Source organism: Pseudopipra pipra, chromosome 2 (genome assembly GCF_036250125.1).
Source record: "Pseudopipra pipra isolate bDixPip1 chromosome 2, bDixPip1.hap1, whole genome shotgun sequence".
Taxonomy (NCBI): domain Eukaryota; kingdom Metazoa; phylum Chordata; class Aves; order Passeriformes; family Pipridae; genus Pseudopipra; species Pseudopipra pipra.
In genome coordinates, this window is record NC_087550.1 from 24,453,169 (window position 1) to 24,473,393 (window position 20,225).

Below are 20,225 nucleotides of genomic sequence, written 5' to 3' on the forward strand. Positions count from 1 at the left end.
AACAAGAATAGAATATCACATTTCACCAAAATCCTATTATAGTGTCATGAATATCCCATCACACTGTTAAAAACCAGGTGGTGGTTCTCTATGGTCTCTTCTTTATTGATGGGCAATCATCCTGCTTAAAGGTTCAGTTTGAACAAGGTCTCAAGAAGCCCAGATCCTTCCCTGTGGTGCACCGAAGCTGTTTGGTTCCTCCTGAGCTGCATCCACCCTGGTGATGCATGTCAGTGCAGATCCCTCTCCTTTCCACATTTCTCAGAGACCTCAAATTAAGGCTCAGACATTTCCGCTTAGCCAGAGAGGGAAAGAGGAAAAGCAAAAGTAAAATCTGAATCAAAACTTCTGAAAAGTTGAGGAGGATAAAAATCTTGAGTCCAGATCCAGGAATAAATTTTACAGCTGGCACCTGTTTGCCTTCATTACAAATGAAATGCAAAGCTCTGATTAGAACACAAGCCTCAAGGCACTTAAAAGCTAACTGTGGATCAAACTTTTCAGATGAAGGCATGTTCCACCCTGTCAAATTAGTTCCTGCTTTCTCCAGATGGTCTCTCCCATCACTTTTCTAAGCTAAAATAAGTGTGTAAAGGAATCCTTCTGGGATGTCTTCCCACCTTTCATTTTGAAGATACTGCTATTTCTTCCACTCCTCTCAGAAAGAATCGGAAAGGTGGGGCCCATCAGTGGTACCTCCTTAATTTAAAAACATTAACTAAAGTGCCAGAAATTCCACCTGAACATAGAAAGACACTTTTATACTATGAGAGTGGTCAAACACAGGAACAGGTTGTCCAGACAGGTTGTAGAGTCTCCATCTGTGGAGATACTCAAAAGCCGACTGGATATGGTCCTGAGCAACCTGCTCCAGCTGACACTGCTTGAACAATAGTGTCAGACATAATAGTCTCAAAAAGTCCTTTCCAAACCCAACCATTCTGTAATTCATTCATCATCTCAGGGCTCTGCTATGCTGAAATTTCACATTAGGCAGCAGTTTTCACAAAAAGTTATGGAATACAGAACATCTTTGCTAAGAAAGGACCCAACCTGCAAAATTCATTTAAAAAGAAAAAAAACCCTACTAAACAGATACACTGAACTTGTGATGGCTGCACAGTATGCTAATGCAAGGAAATGCTAGAACTATATGGCACAGCCTTCATCTTATTCCTTAAATAACAAGATATATTGTGGCACTCACTTTTCTTCATAACTTATGCAGCATACAGAATGAGCGAGGTAAGTTTCCTCAGCTCCATGACTTATCTGTGCCTTATCAAACCTTAATATTCTTCTAGTGTAGTTTGATCTTTCCTTTCTTATTACTTTCTTCCTCTTTCTTCGTCTTTCTTTCTCCCTTCCTTCTCCCTCCTTTCTTTTCCTTCCTTCTTTTTTTCTTCCTTTCCCCCTCTTACTCACTTCCTTTTTTTTTCCTTTCTTCTAAGAACTCCAAAGAAAACCCAGCTAAAATGCTGATAAAAAGAATAAATTGACATTTTTGGAGCCTATAGTTCAGATTTAAAAGGCTGCCTGAGGGGATTCCATGGACAACTCCCATTTTTTACTTGCTAATTTCAAGAAAAAACATTCTTTGACTCTATCAACAGAGCTAGAAGGAGTGGATTTCCTGCTCCCTATCCACATAAAAACCCTCTGGTCTTCTTTGGGGGAGTGAAACTCCAACCTGCCTTTCTATTTATTGCTGTTTCCTTGTATGTTGCAAGTATAATCTTTTCTATGGTGAGAGATGACTGTGCTAAGACCATATCTGAATAAGACCAACCACTTCTCCACTTGGAAAGGTGTTACTCCACACAGTAACAACCTGAATAGTATGCAACATGGGGAAGTGAATGTTGTTCACCAAGCCCTTTGATATCTAAATAATAATCTACAGTGATCCCAGAAGTAATATCAACTGCCCCCATGGAGATAAATACCTCCCCTCCCTTGCTACTCACTAACATGGGTTTCCGAGATTCCTCTGCCAAATAAGCACAGCTGATCTTTCTGTTGAAGTGTACCACTGACACACTGAGCATCCTGGGACACACTCACAGACCTCCTGAAGGGCTTCTACAAGTCTTTCAGGAGTGGCAAATAAAGGAAGGGAAGAACAACCCCTGGCTGCCATTTCTGTCAAGTAAACAGAAACCTGAAAGTTGCTCCATAGAAAACTGGACCTTTTTTGGGACTGCCGGACGCTGCCAAACCTCACTCTATCTGGCAGACTTGGATAATTTGTTCTGCCATCTGCCATTGCGTGGGATTCCCTCTGCTCCATGGCCAGATCCTGCAGGCTCACAGGGGCTGATGGACTAAATTACAGCTGCAAGTGTTTATGTAGTGTGTTTCACATGGAATTGGCTGGAACCAGGTGGGAAGAGAGGAGAGACGCAGCAAGCGGTGTGCTGGTAACAGATAACCTGGGCTTGCCAGCCCAGCTGCCACCGCCTGCCCTCAGCAGAGGAGATGAGTGTGTTATCTTCCAGCTGCACATGCCTAACAGCCGCTTACAGTGATCCGAGGGGAGATTCAGGTGCATGCACGCAAACCCGGAGTACTTCCCGTCTTTTCAAAATTCTAAATAAAATGCATTTATCTGCTCCCAGTAAGAGAAATAAAATGGCAGGAGTTCGCTGTGCTGCTACATGTTGCCCTCTCAAAGATGTCCCACCCATGGTCAGGATGCTCCATGGGACTTTTCTCAGATGGCTTTTCTTCAGCAGGAATAGCAAATGCATCTTTCCAGGGCTTTCTCCCAAAAACTCGATGGAAGAAAAAAGTGGGTACAAATATCCTGGGTGCAAGTATATGCCTGGATCTCTTGCAGTTTCTCATACACCTGAGAGGACAATGTTGGCTTCTTTGAACACCAAGCATCATCACATAATCCATAGACTCTTCTCTCACCTCCAGCACGGACATGCTGCCCTCCACAGTCTAGCACACCTCACAGCTCCACTGACCCATGCTGAGTAGACCCAACACAGAGAACTAAAACCTTCATCTCTTCCCCTCAATACCTCCCTTCCACATACAACCCACACCCGACCTCAAAAGGCACAAAAGCACAGGACATTCTTCTTGAAGGCAAAGCCCTCACTCCACACTTCTCCCTTCTCCAAAGCCTCACCTAAAGGAAAGCAGGAGATATCTCAGCTCCTCACTTCTCACTTCCTGCCCTCATTGCATCACCGACTGCAAGGATATGGTTTCTAATACTGTATATAACATCTGCCTTAAACTAAAAAAGCAGCAAGAAGCACCACACATTGCTGGCTTTTAGATAGAACTTATCTGCAAATAAAAGAAACAATGTGCCTGTGTGCCCATTTGGGGGCCTTTTGTTTCATGGCTGATTATTTAATTTCAAGTGCCCTGAGTGTCAAAGGCATTTACCACGAATGAATGAAGATTTGGCTCCTCTGTGTCAGGAGTATACAAGCTCAAATCAACAGGATACAATGAGTGAAGGTCATGAACAAACAAGGGGATAAGCAGTAGCACGAGTGGGTGGTTAAAGGCAGATCATTATTACCCAGCAAGGCCTGGACATAAAATAATGGCTTCTGTTCACCCTGCTTTGGCGGGGCTTTATTAGCTCTTTCTCTTCCCATAGGCAAAAGAGAGGATGAGTTCGCCCGGTTTCTCTGACTGAAGTTTGGCAGGTAGCTTCCTGAACGAGCTTGGGGATAGCACAGCAAGCAGTAAAGAGGGGACCCATGGATGATAAAAAGGTTAAGGAAGATATCCCTGCTGTCACACAGACCCCTGAAGCATCCAAGAACCAAACTCAATTGCCCTTGATTCTACACACCACTCAGGGACAGAGAGAGGAAAAGTCCAAACAGAGACAGTCTAAGCCCAGACACCAGTGTTCACTGCAAACATGGTGCTGCAGAGAGAAGCAGACTGGAAAAAGGTTGCAGGACTTGCAAACTGAGGGCAAGGGTTTGGACCTGGAGTTGCCAAATTTTATTTGGTCTGGCTGTCAGAATTCATCCATGGTAATGGAAGTCCTTCCACCTTTTCCATAGGTGCTGAGGGAGTCCTCCATCAGTCTGAAGCTCAGTCTGAGTTTTCTTTATCATCTGATCTTGCACAAGGCTCCAGCTGAGTCAGGTGTGTCCAGCTCATTTCCTATGGAGTGGCACAGCCCGTGCTTTTTGAATAACCCATGGTCTGCAACTGCAGGTGCTCGTTAAGAATACAAGTTTCCTCCTTATCTGTGCTTATTTTTTCTGAATCTCTGTGGCTATTTTGCCATGAATGTTACAGCTCTCAGCAGTACATTTTGGTCCTTATCAGTTAAAAATAGAGAAAAGAAAAAAAGATCATTTCCAAAACATTTTTGTCTAAATTTGCCTGCCAGTCACAATTCTCAACTCAAAAAGCTCTCTGGCACAGCACTAGAAAAGCTATAAGCTGCAGAGCTGCATTATTCAGTTTTCTCCATCTCTAGATGTATTATTTAACTTCTTGGCAATAATGTCAGGGACATAATCCAATCAAAATGCAGAGAAACAAAAGAACCCAAAATTTCAGTATAGCTCAGATTGGCTTTCAGAGCTTACTTTATAGAAACTGGAAGAAAAAAAAATCAAAAAGAAAAGCACATTTAACATTACCAGTGTAGAGATGACACAACAGGCACACACTTATGGAGGCAAACCTGGAACCCTCTTCCAGCAGGAAATCTTTAGCTAATGGTACCAATGTAAAACTCCCCTGGCTGCTGCTTGACCCCTCCATGATTCAACAACACTCACCCACTTGCCTCCTTGTCAGGTTAAAAGAGAAATTTCTCAAAGAGAATTTATAGAGTGACCAACCTCATTTACATGCCCCACTACTCAGCTTCCCCAGGGCAGGATAAATTTCTTTTCACAGGTGTCCATGAGGCTGACTTACCCAGAATGATGTCCCCATGGGTGAGATATCCTGAACATAAACCACCCATTCCCAGCACACTCCCTGGTTGTGTTTGCCACCCCAATCCTGCTTGCATTTGGCCTTAGTTCTCTCTAATATTCATTTGTTCTTGCTGCAAGATCATCAGGATAGGAATGTTGCTCTATTTTATAAAGGTAAAATGCCCACAAGGAATAACAAGAAGAAGGAGAATCAATGTTCATAGTTTACAGGGTGCCTTGAAATTCTGAGATTAAAGGTCCTCTTTGCTGTTGTTCTAAAGTATGCTCTTAAACAAATAACCTGCTGTTCTCAGATGCCAGAAGATATCCCTTTTCCTCTATTATTATTATTACTCTAAAAATGTTAAATGGCCCTTCATTTTCTTCAAGGATCAAAAGAGCTTATGACAAATACCAATTTGTTCCTGACACTGAGGAGCAAGCACAGAGAAACCAAGTACACAGAAGTCCGTGGCTGAGACACAAAAATAGATGCCCCTGATCCCATCCTTCACTCCAAGATGTGCTTCATCACTGCACAAGGAGCACGCATTAAAGGTGGGGTGGCAAAGGCTTTGAAAGTGCAAAGAACAAGACTGACTGGAGAACGGGTGAGAGGATTTGCTGCAAGGGTGAAAACACTGCAGAACAGATGATGCCACCAAGCAAAGATTTCTCTGACAGGGAGCGTGTCTGCATTCCCCTAATCAGGCTGAAGGGGAGGGGAGATATTTTCCTGGCTGATGCTGACTAGCTCAGAGGTTATATATTTACAACACTTTTTATATTCTCAGACCTTTAAGATCATAAAACATGCGCTCTGTATGCCACTGCATTACAGTTAGATATCTTGCGTTTCAGAGGGAGGCGCTTAGGAATAAAAAAACCCTCTCTACACACTGAGCAAGTCCAAAGCAACCTATATACTCAACAAGAAAAGCTCTTAAAAATGCAGCACGGTCATTTGATATAGGAAGGTTCAAAGAGATGGCAGTAGACCAAATATAACTTTAATAAAACAGTCTCCAGCCATCAGCTTTTTGTGAATCTTTTAACAACTTTGAGACTACAGGGCAGTGCCTCACAAAGCCCCCATCCCAGCACAACCAGTGAGTCTCATCAGATTTTTCCCAGTTCAGAACTTCTCACATATTTGGTCCCCACGCTACACGTTAGTGTGGCATAGAGATCACTGCAAAGGTGAAATTGTATTGTAGAAACTCAAACTGTCTAAAACCCTTCTGGGATTACTTTTGGATACCAAATGAGATCTGGATTCATGGGGTTATCATTTGAATGCAAAAAGAGAGTGTTTCAAACAATATCTTTCTCACTGGTGCTGATGGGATGGTGGAAGAGAATTTATTTGGAAACGAGGTAAAAATTCTTAGAAAAATCTTAAACAGTTGAGAAACATGTTTCACACCTGCTAAGGGCCCATGCTATGTCAGGGTTGCAGGACACCAGCCCCCTAAAACTCAGGGAGGACTGTAGCAGGGAGCAGGAGCATATGAGCAAGCTCCCTGAAGGGTAGGGTGGCAGAAAAAGCTGCGGGTTGATAGTGTGTGTAAAAAGCCCCAGCATACCTGCCTCTCCCTCCAGGGACTCATATAAGGCTCTGAACAAGGATGGGGTGACTGTGACAGTGCCACATCCCGGGACACAACTCCCAGGCCCATAGTTCCCAGCCCCGGGGGCAGGTGCAGGTCAGTAGGGCAGGCAGCAGCAGGCCCCCCCGACTGGCCCAGGGGAGGTGAGAGGGCGCTGCTCCCAGCCCTTGCTCTGGCGATGCAAATGCCACGGGAAGCGATGCCGCGCGTCCCCATTTGTCACCAGGGCCGGCATTAACAGAATGTTTAAAAGTCATGATGTCATCGCTATTAATCAGGGCCCCGCTGGGCCACGCTCCAGTGCTGCATATTAATCACCAGCGGCCCCGGGACTCGCTTATCTAGAGAGGCTAAGTTTAGATCCATAAAACATGATTTATTTTTAAAAGTAGCATTATTAAAGATGAGCTACAGCCTCGTTTGCACTCCCGCTGGAGTCTCCTTTAGGAAAAGGTTGGTATTTTCAAGTTGGTACGGAAACCGTCCTTATTATTTTGAGTTTCAGAAAGCTGTCAGGTGTGAGACTGGCCTTTGAAAGTCTTGGACTTCTTCTCTAGAAAGAAGAACCATCCCAGTGCCCCATCAGTCACTCAAACAGAGTCAACTTGGGAAAAAAATCCCGTTTGAATCACTTTCAACTACAGATGGTAGAGGGCTAATGCCTCAGCGAGACGGCCTGCCGATGTTGAAAGGCTGGTTAGATGCAGACCTGAGTGTCCCTGAGATGGAACAAATAGCAGTGTCCCACACCAAATGCCTGGCTATGGCCTTTACAAACAGGTGAACCTGTTAAATACTGGCCCATAACCAACATCTAGCATATTAACTTATTTTTTTTGTGCTCTGCAAAATGCTTCTGTTGAGTTAACACTATAATTGATCCACAAAAATGAATTCGTAAAAACCTGCCGCACTCAAATTTATATGAGTTTAACTATAGTGGTTTTAACAATCACTTCATCTCTGGTTCAATGCACACACAGGAACTGTAACAGTTTAAGAAAATAATTTTCTGAAACGGTCTGCTAAATTTGATTTGACTCCTTGCTCATCTGCTTATGCTTTGGATTAAAAAGGTTCTGGTACTAGTTTGATGTGCACGGGTAACACTGACATGGGTTTCCCCAACCGAAACCAAGAGACTCCACCAACCTGTTCCAGCAGTTGAACTAACTCTGTTCCTAAGTCAACCCAGTTAAAATCAGTGCAAATCCCATGTGCAGGGCCAAACCAAGAGATCTGGCAGACAGAGCAGGAGAGCAGAAAGCCTCACTGGGACAAGATGCAGGACATTCTTTCCACTGGTGAGGGAAGACTTACTCCTTTATTGACCACAAAAGCCATCATCAGTGATCACAGTACTGTCTCAAAGGAACCACAGCATGATACCACATGGTTGCAGGAGCCATACTTGGACCTGTGTCATTGCCAGACCATCTGGTCCCCCTGGGTTAGCTGTCATCAAGGGAAAAGGTCCAAGACTAGCCTTACTTTTCTGTGGTGACAACTGCCTGAACCCTGATGTCCCACAGGCACTGGCGTGCTGCTCTTGCCACCAAGACGGGTGAGTGTTGAGTCATTTGACAGCTTCACAGCTCCCAAGCTAGTGACACAGCTTCTTGTTCTGCCTTCTCGGCCACACCATCACCTCAGGCAGGGCTGTGCAGTGAAGCTCACCCAAATGATCACAAGGCATCTGACTCATATGCAGAGAGATGTAACATGGCAATCAGTCATGTTGACATGCCTTGGGATCCCATCTGACAGCAGCAGGGGACTCAGCAGACCACAATATTCATCAAAGTGCTTAAACATGAAAGTGCTTGGCTATTCACTGTAATCTCAAAGGAGCCAAAGTTTGGCCTGCCAGTCTACAGTCAGTGGAGAAACAACCTCTCTGGCTAAGCTGCTCATTCAACCTAACTCTCTCCCTTTGGGTCAGGCTTTTGATAAACGTGGACTCTCAAACAGCTCTTTCCCATTGTCTGCCTGTGAACTCTCCAAGTTCTGGAGATCTTGACTGCCTATGTTGCATTTCAGAACGGGCTCTCTGAAACCCAAGAGCCAGAGTCTCACACAATGCTACTGCAGAGGGCTCCTGCAGCCATGTGTGCTGATAGCAGGGCCAGGGAAAGGGAGGAAGACTCATGGAGCATCTTAAATGACAAGTTGCAGTCGCCTGTTACCTGTATCTAATGTAATGAATCCAGACGCTGTAAATAACAAACACAATTACCATGGCACTTACCAGCACATCCCTCTGGGAGGCAGGACCATAACATAATTCCCCTACCTCAGAGCTTCTGGAGCTGAGCTCACTTTGGAGGGCTTGCCCTGGCTGACACAGCTATGTTTTCTGGAGAGTCTTCACAAAGTTCAAACTAGGGAAATGCAGACATTAAGTTAAAACAGATGTGATGGGCTTTTTGTTTCTTTCTTTTTTTTTTTTCTTTCTGGCTCACTATCTTTTGTGATCCAAAGAAAAGGACAGAGAATGAGGGGAAAAATCTGCAAGAAAACAAAGTGTAAGGCTTTGAAGATCTGCTTTTCCTTCTAGTGTGAGTAGAAATTGAATGTCCACCCCAGACAGCCTGCCCCTGGCAGAATGACATAAACAGAAGCAATGACACCTTCAGAGGTGCTTCTCAGACAAAAGAAACAGGACCAACACTTTCCTCACCAAGTTTGATTAGGCAGCTCTCAAACAGGGCTAATACGGGGCTTCGGTTCAGCTTTCCCACCAGAAAACACCAAACACACACCACTGTCTACCTCCTTTTCCACTTGTTATTGGCTCGAATGCTCTCTATGTGGAAAGGTGAATGAGGGACTTAACCCCAAAAAAGGCACTCTCTCTGCAATCCACTCCTGTACAGTTCCTCTCTCCTATTCAAATCCCTTGGGAACCATGCTATTTAAATCCCTGTTTTACTGTAGTTGGCTCATCATGTTCCTCTACTCATTAGGCTGGCAGCACAAGCTCAGCAGCGTTTGCACTTCAGCATGAGAATTTCTGCTGTGAGGTACGACTGTCATCCACTTGCCTGGACATGCTGCTCTTAAAAATAGCTTCATCCTTGTTTTCTCTCTCTCTAAAATAACAGGCACTCTCTCTACCTGAACTTTGATCACCAAATTCCCTTCTCAGATCATCACAACCACTCCCTCAGTGTCCTCTTTTGTATATAAATTATTACTGCTAAAATTCTTTCTTGTCAAGCCACCAGCCCACCTCAAACCTTCCACTGAGTTCCTTCCTCCTCAGGTCTCTGAAGGTCAGAGGACAAGCACTGCTTACCCCACACACATACTGGGCTTCCTGGAATGAACAGCTTAACCACAGCCTGTAACTGACATTGAATGGTCACAGCTGGCTGTGGAACTGGATGAGAACATGTAAGCTGGGTGTGCAAGATGTGGTGTTCCCTACTCATGACTAGAGCATGCCTACAAGGGAAAATCCCACTTCAGAATAACTTATTCTCTCTAGAGCAGGTTCATCCTGCAATTCATAAGGAGAGGAAGCAACTATAACAGCTCCCCATATTCAGGGATCTCAGTGCAAGATGTAGGCAATCTGGAGCTGGGTGTTTGCCTATACCAACGGAGAAACCACAAATAGTGATGCAGCACTGCAGCAGCTTGGATGTCACCTTCCTGTCCTCATCTCATACTTTTAGGCTCCACCATATCCCATATCCACACCCACAGTGCCTGAAACACCTCTACTGCACAGAAAAATGCAGAAGCAGATGAGAGGCAGTGCTTCTCTCAGCATGGGGGAGAGGCTTTCTGGGTTGAGATGCTGACTGCAGCTGTGCACTACTGCTGGCTCCCTTCATCCTCTTGGACAATCTAAGTAAACCAGAAAGATTGTACATCCTCACAGCTACAAGGGGGAATTGGGACTTCATTATCTTGTGGAATTGGTGATGAAACACAGTATCTCTACACATCCCAGGGCTGCTGAGCACAGTACATACCAAAGCCTTGCTAACTGTTTATTATTAAGATCTAAAAATCAGTCGTGTGCCTTTGTAAGTCCTGTTCTCGGTTGATGAGAGAAGGCCCCCAAGGGAAGAGAAAACATTTTCTAGGGAAGAAGCTTTTAACATCAGAAGGCAGGAAACCAAACAGTGCTCCTCGTGCCTCTGCTTTGCATGCCAGGTGCAGCATTTGCCCTGTGCAAGCATGGTGGAAAGAGCAGGCCCCAAGTGGGTAGGGAATGCTGGGCAGCTGCTCACTGCCACAGAGCAGGCAGCAGCACCAGGGAGGGGAGAGGACAAGTTCTTGCAGCCATCCTAGCCCATAGATCACCCTCCACCCAAACTGTGGGGGAAAAAATTGTGGAAACAAGCTCCATACCAAAATTTTAGCTACCCAGTTATAATTTAATCTCCCTTGTGAGCGAGGTGGTGTCCTTTGAAGTTCTCAGCAGTGCGTGGTTGCATAATCTGGGCCAGCAGGTGAGAACATACAGCCCCCAAGAATCTGCTGGTTTGTGCCCTGTGCCCTGCCAAGGGAAAGGATGTTCCTGTGCCTCCAGACACGTAACTCCTTGAGATAAGAGCAAACAGGCCCTTTCTGAATACTTTGGGCACTGTTTCTTATCACCTGGTATCTTGAAATAGAATTTCTAAATCTGAGAAAAGCAGCTACCAAACCATCTCTTTCTGATTTGGTAATGATTTAAATACTCAATTCAAGCATAAATGGCTACAGCTTATTTAAGTGATCTGACAATCTTGCTTGTGTAAACTCTTCAAAGAGAACAACTTCTAGTGGCTCCAAAAACAACTTCAGTTTACATATGCCCTTTTTTAACTCTCTCTAATGGTATTTATTTTTTTGTCAAAATCAAAAGGGTCAGGCCAGGAGTTTCCATGCTGTATCCAGAAAGTTGGAATATCTGACCATTTCACCATTTCAGTGTCCTCCTGGTATCCACTGTGGATCCAATGGTTCTGTAGCTTCACCACAGCACATCTGCACATCTTGCAGAATGGGCACTGAGCAATGCAGAAGCGCCAGCAAAGTGCTGCAATGCGTGAAGGGATCTGAATGTATAATGTATTACGCCGTGTTTTGATGGATTCTCTTTGCTCAAATGGATGCAATAGTTTCTCTGGCTCAGCTCTAGGTCCTGAATTCATGGACGAGCATTGTCCATGCTGTCCAGTGCCACCACACAGGGTTCCCTGAAGTTGTATTTAAGATTAAGCCACTAAGAAGTGCACTGCTATTATGCAAAGCCTTCCAAGTCCCTAGCTAGGTGAAAATACTCTTTAGTTCTATGACTGTATCAAATCAGGGTTGCTATGAAATGTGAGACTGAATGATGGCAGGAGTGTATATTTACAATTGCTTCCTTGCTGAGAGACAAATCAGGAAAACATGGCTGCGACAGATCCAAGAGAAGGACCAGGTCAGAGGAGACCACAAGAGGTAGAGGGATCCTTTCTCAATTGTCACCTCACTCCACAAGTGAAAGAATTAAAATCTTTACTTGGAATATTTTCCTTTGGTTTCTGGTTGCATTTCTTTAGAAGGCAGATCTAATGAAAACACAGGAGACACTGTTCTTTGTGGCCACAAGGTTAATAAGAGTGGAACATAGGAGCAGCAGGAGCTGCAGGAAGAATAATTCCTTTTAAAGCTGGAGATAGGAAGCCTATAGGTGGTAAGTGTGACATTTCCGCATGGAGGAGTCCAGCTTAATTACCTGCAATTCAAATGTAGAAAGTTATACATTAAGGCAGGCAAAAAGAAAGTGGTAGGAGAGGACACACTTTGGCCGCTCATGAAGATTTAACATCATTAACTCTCCAGCTTCCAAGAATGTTCCTGTATTTTCGCTGGCCAAATACCAATACAGCTAATTGCATTTGTGTTACCTGCAGTTCAATGAGAAATGGTCTCTTTCTTATTGCCTGCACTGTTGTGTAGTACAGGAACACACAGCAATACCAAGCAGAGTGGCTCTACTTCATTTGTAGGTAAAACAGTTCCTGTGTGCATTAAGCTTGGCTCAGCAAGACACACAGACAACACCAATGGGCAGGAGCTGCTGTTATTCAGATGGCAGCCAGTTCTGGCATGATGACAGGGACAGCATCCACAGGTGCTAAGTGCCTGAAAGTTATTTGGCAGAGTTTGCATTACTGAGTAGTGCTGGTAATCATAATATCTGGCCAACTGAATATGAGTCACCTATTCACCTACTCAGTATTTGTGTATGCTACCAATAGACATATGGTTTACAGCAAACTAGGGAACAGACACTGCTGCACACTCATTTCTTCATCTTTCCCAGCATTCGCTGATGAATTCGCAGTTGAGACTAACACAAGCCAAACTTCCTTTCCAATATACCACTAAAAGGGCTATATTCTGACAGCTGTTGTTATTGCCTTAATCTCTTCTCTGTTGATCATGACTGATAAAATGAGGAAGTAGTGGCCAACTCTGAGTTACCAGGCTCCCAAAGTCAGAAAAACTGAGAGGACCAAGATTGGGTTGCCAGATGCATTTTCTTGTGCAATGAAGTCAGCGTAAGAGCCTCCCATCACCTTGTCCTCCTGTCTCAATGCTCTTTGCATCTGTTCAGTTGTGCCAATACATGTGATTGTGAGGCCACAGAAACTAAGATAGGTACAATTAGTTTAAAAGTCCTGTAACAAAATAGCATCATTTCCCCAAACTGACTGACAGGATCCCACTCCTCCAGCACTGATGCTCACACAGCAGAAAGGAGTGTTTCAACAGGAAAGCTCTTTCCCTTGGGTTTACACCTGATAAGACTAAGTGGGGAACCATTGTCCAGCCTGGGCTTAGTCCATAAAGTAGTTTCTTCTATTATAGACATCAAGAGAGAAAGCAAAGGGAGAAAATCAACATCTACAAGTGGATGTCAAAGAAGGCAAAACGTTACATGGAGTCACCTAACACTTTGTTTGCAGGGCAGCATTTGGCTGAAGTCCTTGTGAGATGAGTCCCCTGCTGAGCAAATGAGGGCCAACTGGCCCACCCCTCCCATCCCTCCTGCACTTCTGCTGCTGGACACAAAGAACCTGCAGTAAGAGACACTGTATACCCATTACATTCACTATGTACAGCTCCTCAGCTGCACCAGGACAGTCACTGCCTGAAAACTGCCAAGAATCAAATCTGACCAAACCTGCTTCCTTTGCCCTGCAATGTGACAGTAAAGACTGTTCCTGCTTGTGTCTGCTCTGAGCACCTGCTTCCATCACCACCTCCCAGCTGTTCAGAGACCAGGGTTGGGGGACTACTTTGACCCTCCTATGTCACTGTATTTGCAGGCTGGCAAAACCTTCTGTAAACAATGTGACCAGATGATCTCATAGACAGAGCAGCAACGGTGCTGAAACACCAGCCTGAGATGCAAAGGACAGGGGTCCTAGTGTACAGGTGACTCACAGGTGGGATTGGGAGCACTCAGGAGAGAACCCTTCCCTTTGAGCTGAACCAAGAAGCCACGTCCGCAGCATTAACAGGGTGAAGGTCCAGAAGGGCTCCAGGTTTTTGCCTTTAAATACTCCCTACCGTTACAAGCAAAAAAGCTGTCTACCCCCTTTGTCTTTGCCCTCAAGCAAGAGTATTGAGGCAAGAATTCAAAGGTGAAATATTCAGAAGTTGACACCTCTGAAGCAATTGAGGATGGAAATCTCTGATCACCATTTCTCACATCAATCTTCATGCATTGGTCGAAGGTGATTAAAGTGGCAGATGTGGAGGGGCAAAAATTTCAAGATTTGGAGTTTTATTATGGAAAGGCTGTGAGTCTCTTCATAGCCAAGGTTGTAATCAGTTTCCACTCTCAGCTCTAACTTAAATAACTCTTCATATGCATTCCTCTAACTTCAGCTCATAATTGCAGGGTTTCGTACTGAAGCTAAAAAGAATGTTTTCCCCCCTTCCCTCCTCCTCACTGCAATTTGAAGAATTTGGACCTGTAATTCAAAGAGGTAGGCAATGCGAGACTGAACCTTTGCCAGACTAAATGTTTCCTTAGCTTCTTTCACTTGAGAAAACAAAGCTAAACAAGCCCCCACCAAAAAACAGGGTTTTTTTCATCTCCCTAAATTACTCAACATTCAAATCTCTTTGAAAATATATGCATAGGCAACAGTTGCAGAAAATAAGGTGCAAGTCACAAAGTCATAAACAACCAATGTAGTTAACTGTAATAAACTCGGCATTTATGTAGTTGGTATTCTGCTAGCCAAGGCTATCTGGAAAACATTCCAAAAGCTGAAATCACACCATCAAGGAGTTTTTCTGATTTTAGACAAAACAAAAAACTCCTAAAACACAGAAGACTGTTTTCCATTGAAGACATGGAAAATCATCAAAACACTTTCACACTTTCCACTTGCTCTGGAAGTAGCAAATTGTTGCATACAGAAAACAAAAAATTCTTCCTATGCTGTACTAAAGCAGATTAGGCTTTCCATTATTTGGCTCTGTTTTTTATTTCTAGAGGTTAACGTTTTGGCCCCAATTATATGTGGAACCTAATATTTTTGCTATTTACATAAACCTCCTGTTTGCACTGGATTCAATATAAAATACAATTCAGCCATTTAGTTTGTTCCTATGGAAGTGCCTCCACAAAAGTTTAAAAAGTATCCATTTCTGCAAGTTTTAAATCTCCCATTTTTTCATACCAATTTCTGTTTTCAAATTTCTGCAGGTGGCCAATTAACAAATCTTTTTTAAAAATCATTAAAAAGACAGAAATCAAGTGCATTTGCTGTAGCAAAGAACATCATGTAGCAAAGAGCTGCATATCTCCCGTCTGTCCCTGACAGGCGTTCTGTAAGCCTTGAAGACACTTTGGTTCTTGGCAATTCATTACCATTGACAGGGAAAATTCTTATAAGAAATAGGGAACTAGTCCAGATGCCCAAGCTGCAAGAGTGCAGAGCAGGGCAAGGGAGCAGCGCAGTCAAAGGTACCCAGAGTGGAAAGGTGACAGGGTCAAACAGGGCTCTTTAGCTGCTCATGAATTAGCTTGTAGAGTACCAGCAGAATTATGGGCCCCACATAAAGAAATTAAACCTTGCACAAGCTTCATTAACTTGAATTTAAAGATTACCATGACTTGCATCTGTAAATAGTTATGCACACGCGTAGTTTGAGTCACACGTAGTTCTTCTGATGCCAGTAAGGATTCACAAACTTCATACAACTTACATATGTATATGGATACAGAAACCTCTGGACACTGCACTTAAACCTCCCTTCTAGGCATCTAACAGCCAATAAATACATAAGGGAAAAGGGAAGCCAATATATCTTGTTGTATGAGCTCTGACAAAATAAGAGCTGGCTTACTAAACACCCTGGTGCATCTTCCAGAACACCCTTAATTCGGCCTGCTTGGTGGGCAATGACTGCCCATTTCTGAAAGACGCACTGCTAACAACCACAATCAGACATTCAAAAAGTCACTGTCTACAGGAAAAGGAATCCATGGAAGACATGACATTTTTACATCATTCCTTCCTCCAGACAATTAAATCTAGCATGTAAGTAATGTACTGGTCTGTTTTGATGAAATGGACACTCTGACCCTTTCTTTACACTTGCAGATTGATTGATTGTTTGTACCTGAACAATTATTCCTAAGCAAACAGGCAAAAAAGGAAAACAAACCTTTTGGCCACAACATTTAATTTCTGCTAGCAACATTTCACAGCTGTTACTTCCCTGTTTGCTCAAAGGAACTTACATTTTGCTTTGTAAAATGCTTTATGCTCCCATCCTCATTTCCATACTCCGCTGTAGGTAAAAACCTATTTCCTTTGAGTTCTTTAATTGAAATACATCTAATTCCACAGGCGCTTTCCAAGATTTGTTTACAGCAGAACTAGCCACTTAAAAAGCAACAATGTTTTTTAAAGGAATATATTCCCTTATTCATAATGCAAACAACTCCTCAGATTATTGTCAGGAGAAGTATTCTCAAATACGTCTGTCTTTTACCCTATCCCTAATAGCCTTTTGTGCTCCTCTCAGGCTGGACAATGAAAATCAGTGCAGCCATTTTCCTTTTCCTCTCCAGTGAATTTAAGTATCAGGTGACAGGGAAGCAGTTTTTGTTTTAAGAAAACCCTTTGCCCTGGAACTTTTACCAAAAAAACGAACTACTTAATGCGAATTACTTGCTCTTGGCTTTTATGGGAAAAAAAACCCAAAAGAACAAACCAACAGCCACCTTTCCTTTTTTTTGTTTTTGTTTTTTTTTCCTTTTTAAACAAAGCAAAAATTCATCAGCCAAACAGGAATTGACAGCATTCCTTTAAAAAGCAAAATAAAGCTCGCCCCAGCTGGGCACTCACCAGGCTGCTATATTTATTTGTGTCTCACGTGCTGGGCCCATGTGCAATTCAGCTTCTCTTGATCTGAACAGGCTTGCTGTACTCTGTCTTTCCAAGTCCCTGCGGCACACTTCAGCTTTTCTCTGCCTCCCACTCTGTGTCACCCCTGTGCCACAGTGGAGCACAGCTGATCCAAGTGCCCAAGAGCAGCTCAGACTCCAGCACTGGCTCCAGCCCTGAACTCTGACAAAGCTCAAGCCCATCCTTGCCCCAGACCTCCAGAACTGCAAGCAAAGGCTGGAAATTGCTACTCACCCTTCCAGAAATGCATCCTAATGAAAATTCATAGGCCCTACAGAGGTTTCCCCAATCAATCATTCTTTACTTTGGCTGACATAAGAAACTGAAAAATCTATAAGAATACTAAAAAGCACTTTCAATTGTACTCTGATTCTTTTTCCTCATCACTTGGAGATATTCTTGGGATGAGTCTGCTAGGTAGCCACATATCTTAGCTCATAAAGGCAAAACACAACTGTTTTTTTCTTTTGAGGAGCTAAATTTCGTCCCCCTACCTGGTTTCACAACAGAAACTGATACCTCCATTATTAAAATATGCATTTTTGCTCCTCCCTATGACCAGGCTTGTTCTGGTTCTTCATTCTCTCTAAAGTCTCTGGCTCAGAAGTAAGGAAGAGGGCTATTGTGTGGGCTTAAAATGCCCCACCTCTGTCCAAGTGCACAGAGACTTGAGGTGCTCCTAACAAGCTCCTATAGCTCTGCACTTTGCAGCTTGGATTTTAAGATGAATAGTCACAAATCTCCATGTTCCTTAAAACACCAGAACACAAACCATAATTGCTGAGGATCTGCTCCTTGGGAAGCTCAACTCTCCATGGGTGGGACGGGCAGTTGGAGCCTTTTAGGATGATCTGCATGATCTGCAGTTGGAGCCTTTTAGGATGTGCAGCATGACTTTGTATTAATTCGTGATATATTTATTCTTCCTCCTCTGAAGAATATATTCATCAGCTGTGTGTATGGCTGTCCATCTGCCCTCCCCCTCTCCCAATCCCAGGTTATCCCCATTTGAAGTAGACACACCAAGACTTAATGAGCTTTCCTTATTACATCAATGCATTCGTAACAGCTTCTGAACACCTGCCAAATTTATGACTGCTTCTCCAAATCAGCACAGAGCATTTCCATTTGCCTTGTTTTAATTAAAGTACACCATCACCTACAAACTAAGGGCATGTTTCTGAAACAGAAAATGAAACAATGGGTCTCCTTGGTTTGCCTATATCAACTTTTCTAACAGACTTAATTCTTATCAGCATCAGACAAGAAATTCAACTCCAGTACATTGTTCCTACTAAAAGCACTGCCCTGAACAAGGAATGGTGCAATTTAAAGGGAAGAGAGAAAAGAGAGAACTGGTGGTGGAGTTCACTACCTCTCTTGGGGCTCAGTTCAGCTCCTCCTGGAGAGGGTTTTTGTTTGCTTGTTTCATTACCATTTATATGCAGGTCATCTGAGTGTGTGTGTGTGGGGGGGTAGGATTTCTGCTAAAAATCCTTTCTGACAATTGCTTTGTAGTTTCAGCATTTGCAAACTGCTAAACAAATTAAGAACAGAATCAGAAAAAAGAATTAGGTCTTCAGCAGTCATCTGACATCCTATTTTAAGCCTGTTTCTGATGACATGCCCTCTGACATTTTTTATAATGTCAGTGACTTTTAAAATTAGAGTTCAATCAACTAATTTTCAGTGCTCTTGTGCATTAGATTTCAACAAGATGAGTCTACTAAAGTAGTTTTAATCTCTGTTTTGTTTTTGGTTGGTTTTTTTTTTGTTCTTGTGCAATAAAGTGGCAAAGTGAATGAAAGGACATTTTGCCATCTGAAAAACTTCACCTTCAGGTACCTATAGACAGCAATCCAGTGAATCTTGTTCATTTCATGCTAGGTAAAAACCTCTTAGTCAAGGCTTTACATGGTCTGTCTTTTGGGGAGGGTTTTATTCCTTTGTTTATCTATCTCATAAGGCAAACATCTGTTCAAAATAAGGTAAACTCCAGTTGAAACTTTAACTACAGAAGAGCTACGTTCAATTCAGAATAACTTCAGTTCAAAGAATCCATTCAGCAGAGCCCTTGCACAAATTATTCACCACAGGCAGAAAACTACAAGCAGAAAACTAAAAATGACAAATTCGTTTTACAGAAGTAAGCAAATGTTAAAATTTGCATTGTAACACAAGTAACTTTAAGACTGAAATGTAAAAAAAGTTTCCATATAAAACAACATGGAAGCAAAAATAGGCACTTGTTATATTTCATGCATTTATAATTTACTCTTTTTGTACAGTTGTGGCAATAGAACTGGATATTCAAAAAAGAAATTAAAAGAAAAATGCAAAATTGAAGACACTCGAGAATCCAATTCTGTTAGGGAACAGATCTTAATACAGACTTGCATCAACTCCAGGAGTGACAAAGTCTGACACAGACAGTCAGGTTGTTACTGGTTCTGACAGGTAAATCAAAGCAGAGATGCAAGAAGTGGGCTGTTCAACTTCAACGAGCATTAAATGAGAAAAAAAAAAAAAAAAGCAAAGCATCCATGAAGTACATGCAATGTGAGGCAAGCCCAAATAAACAAAACTGCTAACCAGTGACCCAGTGGGAGAAGGGTGGTTATGCAGCAGCTCTGATCCTCTGCCTCTGCAGCTCAGCCAGTGCTTACCAGCTTTGCTGTTGTACATACATAAACTCAGGGACGGATGAGGAGGAGAAGGAAAAAATGAGAGAGAAACACCATTACAGCAGCAAAAGCTCTGGAGCTGCAGATCCAAAGAAAGAATCTCTTTGGTGATACAAGTTTGCTTAATAACTGGAACCAGGGTGAACTGGGACTATGAAAGCAGAGGGCAACTTTGGTGACAGTGAACAAGCAACAATACAGCTCAAAACCCATACAAAGAGTAAGAAGTAAAACAAGAACATAAAAGTAAGAAGCTTTAATGAGGCAGACAGGAATACACACAGGAAACAAGTAGGGAGGCTCTGATGGAAGTGATTCTAAAGGAGACAAGGAAAGCTGGCAATTTCTGAAAGAAACAACACTCAGAGACCCAATGCCAAGTGTCCATTTGCAGGAAGGCAGGATGGAAGGGAGCAGGACCTGACTAAATCATGAGCACTTTCTTGAGCTCATATGAAGGGAGCATGGACCCTAGGTCCAGTTGCTGCAGGGAGGAAGTGTAAAAGGTTGCAGGGATTCAACTGAAAAGTTATAAGCATTCTCTTCATTCACCATCAGTGAGAAGAACAAAAAGAAAGGGTT

General features: G+C 43.1%; 1 protein-coding gene and 2 long non-coding RNA genes across 4 annotated transcripts in view; 1 reads left to right on the forward strand and 2 right to left on the reverse strand.

Annotated features, from left to right (window-relative positions):
• LSAMP (limbic system associated membrane protein) overlaps positions 1-20,225 on the reverse strand; it is a 1,003,852-nt gene that overhangs the window by 781,899 nt on the left and 201,728 nt on the right. The window lies entirely within an intron of this gene.
• Positions 79-13,968, reverse strand: LOC135409201 (uncharacterized). The gene is made up of 2 exons (XR_010428093.1): positions 13,710-13,968; positions 79-295 (listed from the first exon to the last, which is right to left on the reverse strand). It is a non-coding gene; the product is annotated as an uncharacterized LOC135409201 (long non-coding RNA).
• Positions 13,953-16,081, forward strand: LOC135409198 (uncharacterized). Its single transcript, XR_010428089.1, has 3 exons — positions 13,953-14,265; positions 14,433-14,520; positions 15,917-16,081. It is a non-coding gene; the product is annotated as an uncharacterized LOC135409198 (long non-coding RNA).